The sequence below is a fragment of the Tenrec ecaudatus genome, chromosome 1, assembly GCF_050624435.1.
Source record: "Tenrec ecaudatus isolate mTenEca1 chromosome 1, mTenEca1.hap1, whole genome shotgun sequence".
NCBI classification, from domain to species: domain Eukaryota; kingdom Metazoa; phylum Chordata; class Mammalia; order Afrosoricida; family Tenrecidae; genus Tenrec; species Tenrec ecaudatus.
In genome coordinates this window covers 18,694,613-18,701,330 of record NC_134530.1, presented here as the reverse complement: position 1 = coordinate 18,701,330, position 6,718 = coordinate 18,694,613, and positions in this window count along the sequence as shown.

Genomic DNA, 6,718 nt, shown 5'->3' with positions numbered 1-6,718 from the left:
ATTATATACTGTTTTATGAAAATCCTCCTGTCCAGAGGGAACCATTTGGTGAGCATTGACAAGAAACAAGAATATACTACCAATATCAGCTACCCCACCCCATTCAGAAAGGTGTGTTCATATAGTGATGGTTCTGGGTGGACACAGGAGAGGGGAGGTGGCTGATAGGAAGGAGGTAGTCAAGCAACCCAAGGACAAGGGAATAACAAGTGAACTAAAATCAATGGAGAGAAGGGAGTAGGATGCCTAGTGGGGCATAATCAAGGGCAATGTAAACGCAAGGAATAACTGAAATCTGACTGAAGGCTTTATATGACTGTGAGACAAGAGGAAATTATATAGAGGCAACAAAGCCCACATGGAAGAACACACCAGCCTGTGTGATCACGTGGTTCCGAGGGAATCAGTTATCAGGCATCAAAGAACAAAAAAAATCTTATAATTGGGTGCACACCTCCATGATACGATCGCTGAGGGCAAATGGGTGCATAAGCAAATGTGGCAAAGAAAGCTGATGGTGCCTGGATATCAAAAGAAATAGTTTCTGGGGTCTTAAATCCTTGAAGGTAAACAAGCGGCCATCTAGCTCAGAAGCAAAAAAGCCCACATGGAAGAAGCAAACCAGCTTGTGCTATCACGAGGTGTCGAAGGGATCAGGTATAAGGCATCATCAAAAAAAATTTTTACCATAGTGAATGAAGGGGGAAGTGCAGAGTGGAGACCCAAAAGCCATTTGTCGGCCACTGGAGATTCCCTCACAGAGGGATCTAGAGGAGGAGATGAGTCAGTCAGGGTGTGATGTAGCACCAATGAAGAATACAGCTTTCCTCCAGGTCCTAAATGCTTCCTCCCCCGCCACTATCATGATCTGAACTCTACCTTGCAAGTCTGGATAGAGCAGAGGTTGTACACTGGTGCAGATAGGAGCTGGAAGCACAGGGAATTCATGGTGGATGATCCCTTCAGGACCAGGGGTGTGAGGGGTGATACTGGGAGGGTAAGGGGTGAGTGGATTGGAAAGAGGGATCCGATTATAAGGATCTACATGTGACCTCCTCCCTGGGGGACAGACAACAGAAAATGGGGTGAAGGGAGACGCCGGATAGGGCAAGATATGACAAAATAATAATTTATAAATTATCAGGGGCTCGTGAGGGAGGGGGGTTCAGGGAGTGAGGGGAAAAAGAGGACTTGATGTAAAGGGCTTAAGTGAAGAGCAAATGCTTTGAAAATGATGAGGGCAAAGAATGTACAGATGTGCTTTATACAATTGATGTATGTATGGATTGTGATAACAGTTGTATGAGTCCCTAATAAAATGTTTTTTTTAAAGAAATCCTAAAAAAAGGAAAATATAGGAAAGAACCAGGAGGCAAAGGACATTTATAGAAGTCTAAACACAGTCGAGTGGATATGTAAATATATTTATATTGAAAGATAGGGAAGTACATTTATTAAGGTAGCAGATGGACATTGGATATTAACTCAAGTATACTGTAAATGCAAGAACACTTTGTTTTGATAATCTGGCATTCTCTGATGCTCACCTTCTCTACATGATTGCTGAACATAAAATGGGTGCAAAAACAAATGTAATGAAGAAAGCTGACAGTGCCTGCCATCGAAAGATATAGCATCTGGGATCTTAAAGGCTTAAAGATAAATAAGCGGCCATCTAGCTTAGAAGCAACAAAGTCCACTTGGAAAAAGCACAGCATCCTGTGTGATCTCGTGGTTCGATGGCAGCATGTATCAGACCTCAAAGACCCAGAACAAAAAAAGTTATATTAAGGTGAATGCAGGGGCATGCAGAGTGGAGACCCAAAGCCCATCTATAGACAATTGAGCATTCCCTTACAGAAGAGTCCAAAGGAAGAGAGGAACCATTCAGTGTGTAGCATAACACCTATGAAACACACAACGTTCCTATAGTTCTTTAGTGCTGCCTCCTCCCCACATCATGACCTACATTTTACCTTACAAATCTGACTGGACCAGAGGATGTCCACTGCTACAGATTAGAGTTCACAAGACAGGGAATCCAGGACAGGTAGCCCCCTCAGAACCAATAAGGAGAATAGAGATACCAGGAGGGTAAGGGCAAGGTGGGGGTAGAAAGGGGGAATCCATCTTAATGATCTACATATGACCCCTTCCTAGGGGGATGGAAACAGAAGAGTGGGTGAAGGGAGACAGCAGTTGGTGTAAGATAGGGTTGGGGGAGATATAAATTTGTAAATTATCAAGGGCCCATGAGGGAGGGCGGGTCCTGGAGGAGCTGATATCCAGGGCTCCAGTAGAAAGCAAATGCTTTGAAAACGATCATGGTAATATACGTACAAATATACTTGACACAATGTATGTATGCTTGGATCATGATAAGAGCTGTAAGAACTCCCAACAAAATTAATTAAGAAGAAAAAAAAGAGACATCTCAGCCCAGTCCAACTCAATCCATTAGTCCCATGCTAGTCCATTACTCCCTCTTTGGACTCATGTGGCCACATTCAATGATGCAGATCACAGGAAGACCTCAAGCTAAGTGCAAAGTTGCTTGGATCTGAGGTCAACTGAAACATGGCAGGTCCCCTGCAGTTCTGAGGGTGGCCAACAAGCAGGAAGACCAAGGGGGGTGAAGGAGAGGAGAGAGAGAGAGAGAGAGAGAGAGAGAGAGAGAGAGAGAGAGAGAGAGAGAGAGAGAGAGAGAGAGAGACCTCAAAGGTAGGTCATCAGACTGACCTGATTGACAGGCTGTACTCCATCATGTCTTCTTACAGGTGACGTATTGGCACAAGAAACCTATCACGCCAGGGATTGGCAGTAGATGTAAGAAAAGGAAAGCAAGATGCTGTAAGGTATATTGATGTTCACTTGAGATTAGCTGCTCATTGTAATAATTATACATGTAATTTAGGGTGGGGGGAGAGCCATTTTCTGCCTAGACTGGTTAGTCTATGTATGTGAATCCCCAGGCAAATCATATCCAATTATTTTGGCTATTTGCTTAAAGTTTGTTTTGTAATCTAGAGTCACACATGGACAATTTTCAAACTTTTTTTTGTAAAGTGAATATATATATATATATACACACATATTCAGGAATTAAGATTTTGCTCAATTTTCACACTTTCTCCATCCTGGTCTTTGGACCCAAAGCACTCCCCATCTTTTAGCAATTAACTTCAACGGATCCTCCCCAAAAGGATTGTGCTCACCTCTCCTAGTAGCTTCATATAGATTCGATCAATCACAAGATACATACATAACTCTCTGTATTTCCCATTCATAATATAGAAATCTGGGGCTCAGCATATCAATCTGACTTTAATTAGCCACATATCTTTGTAACTAATAATATAATTACTGTATATACTTGAATATAAGCCAACCCGAATATAAGCCAAGGTACCTAATTATTACTTGGGAAACCAGCAAGACTGATGGACTCCAGTATAAGCCTTGGGTGGGAAATGCAGGATGTGAATTAACAGAGACCAGAGGAGAGAGACGGAGCTCAGAAACAGACACATCCTTACCAGTTCAGCTGCCAGTGTAAGTGAATCATTATGGGTACTTCTGTGAATTGGAGCCATCTATGTCATCGGACAGCTCTGATTGTTTAAATGTGAGTAAACAAACATTCAAATCCCTGCAGTGTCTTTGGGGCTTTGAACAGATGAGGAATGGCAATCATCCACAAGATGTTACATCTCTCTGGGGTACCACAGACCCGTGTATAAACTGAACCCAGTTTTTCAGCACATTTTTTGGCTTATACAGGAGTATATACGGTATTTGTTTATATTAACATTAGAAACCAAAACCCAAATTCACTGACATTTAGTTGAAGCTGACTCAGAGGAACCCTAAAAATGGAGTAGAACTACCCCTATGTGCCTCTGAGAGTTTAACTCTTTGCCAGAGTAGCAAGCCTTTTTTTTTCTCCCCCAGAGTGAGTGCGGGTGGTTTTGAACTGCTGACCTTTCAGATCCCAATCCAGTACATCACCACTATGCCACCGGGGCTCCTATTAGTGTATCAGTCATGTGAAATGTATCATATTCTTAACATATTGCCATATATGATGTATTCTGTTCTATGATGATATTATGAAATAAATGTTTAGCACTATGGATGCAGTATTCTTTTTAAAATATTTATTTTATTGGGGGCTCTTATAGCTCTTATCACATTCCACAAATATTCATTTTGTCAAACACATCAGTACATATGTTGTCATCATCTTTTTAAAACATTTCCTTTCTACTTCAGCCCCTGGCATCAGCTTCTCATTCCTCCCACCTCTCCTTCTTGTACCCCTGATAATTTATAATTTCTTTTTTTCCTGTCTTGCACTGACTGCTGTATTTTACCCACATTTCTGCTGTCCGACCCCCTAGGAAGGGGGAGATATGTCTATCATTGTGATAGGTTCCCCATTACTCGCCCCCCCTTACCCTCCTAATTTCACTGCTACCCTTATTGGTCCTGGGGGGTATATCTGCTCTGGATTCTCTGTGTTATGAGCTCTTATCTGTACTAGTATACGTACTCTGGTCTAGCCAGATTTTTAAGATAGAATTGGGGTCATGGTGGTGGGAGTGGAGGAAGCATTAAAGAACTAGAGGAAAATTGTGTGTTTCGTCGGTGCTTTACTGCACCCGGATTTGCTCTTGCCTTCCTTTTGTCCATTCTGACAGGGGGTATCTTATTGACTCCTGATGGGCTTTGGTTCTCCATTCCGCTCTCTCTCTCATTCCCATTGATATGATTTTTATTTGTTTTTGTTGTTGTTGTTGTTATTGTTGTTTTGGATCTTTGATGCCTGATACCTGATCCCATCGACACCTCATGATCACACATGTTGGTGTCCTTCCATGTGGGTTGTTTTTTTTTTTTTTTTTTTGCTTCTCAGCTAGTTGGCCGCTACTTTATCTTCAAGACTTTAAGACCACAGACATTATCTCTTTAAATAGCTGCACCATCAGCTTTCTTTATCACATTTGCTTATGTATCCATTTTGTCTTCAGCGATCGTGTCAGGGAAGATGAACATCATAGAGTACCATGTTAGTAGAAAAAATTGTTCTTGGATTGATGGAGTACTTGAGTGGAGACCCAATGTCCATCCACTACTACAATACTTCATAAATAAATATATGTGCATAGATCTATTCACTTGTCATTGTATATAAATGTATTTACATATATACGTACCTGTATTTAGACCTCTGTAAATGTCCTTTGCCACCCAGTTCTTTCCTCTATTTCTTTTTATTTTTCTCCTTTATCACTGCAATGCTGGGCCTTCAGTGAGGTTTTGGAAATTCATCATGGCTATATTGCCCTTGATGAAGACCCCCTGCCCCCAAGCATGCTACACCCTCCTCGCCACCAATTTTAGATGACTTATTCTTCCCTTGTCCCTATGTTTATTGCCTGCCCCTTTTCTTTTCCCCCATCCCTCCGTCGCCAGTGACCTCCAGGAACCGTTGATCCCATTTTTCTCTACTCTGGATTGTTCATGTCACCTAGCTTGTAGAGACAGACAATAATCTGCACAAAAACAAAGCATAGCAAAACATTCCAAAGAAATAAGACAGAAAATAGATCAACAACAGCTAACACAATAGAACAAAACAAGAAAAAAACACAAAAAAATGAAAAGTCCTCAAACCATTTCAGGTGTGTCGGTTGACCTTTATGTGTGTTTCCCGTTGAGTCCCTGGGGTGCTAGGCCCTCTGGGATATAAAAAGACTTTTCCATAGCTTTGTCTCTCCCCAAAGATATGCCAAACAGTAGAAGCTTTTTGGCAGCAGATGGTGGGCTGTAAGATGTATTCAGCCTTCAGTCTACTTTCTGGTCCCAACACAGGTAGAGCCCACTCGCTGCTGTTAAAGACAATGGATTACTTCTCCCTGAAGGCTTTCAGACATCAGTCTGGTCCACTTTAGGTGGGGCTCAGACCCTACTGATAAGTATAGTAATTGTTTTCATGGAGAGCCAGAGAACAGGTCAAATCTGCTCAGTGATATCCAAAGTTAGACTTTCATGCTGAATCTAGGATCCACACATCTTGTCACTTGTGTGCCCCCAAACCTTCCCCTACCTATTGTGTGTATACCCCTAGATTGTCCCCCTCTCATCACTGTCTTGCTGATACCACAACCATTTCCTGTGATTTATATGTCCTTTCCTGTAATTAGAGGGGTTTTCACACCCCACAAAAGATACATAAGCCTTAGTTAGTAATAAACCTCACTCACTCATTCCTGCAAGTCCCACCTTCCACATACTCATGTGGACCACTGAGCGGGGCTTAGGTGAGCATGCCACCGTGAAATGTGTCTGACTCCATTATTTCAATCTCTTTTCTATCTCTCATTCTCTTTGATTTTATTATAATCTTTGTATATCTCAACAGCACAATTGCACTTTCCGGACCCTTGATGATTTGTTAGGGGGTTGGCTACCCTGACATATGACCACATGCCACCCATCACATGGTGCCCAGTAGAAGAAGAACTCCTTTGAGTTAGATCCCATGTAACAATTATAAGGCCTCATTAGACAGAAAGTGTGAATCAGGAAAATATTTTCTTGAGGTTACTTGTTTTCTTTGAGTGTTTTTTTTTTAATCTGAGTGAGATATGAGTGAAGTGAAGAGCAAGGATACAGAGTACGGTATCACTCTTGGCCACCTCTCGAAGAAACAAAT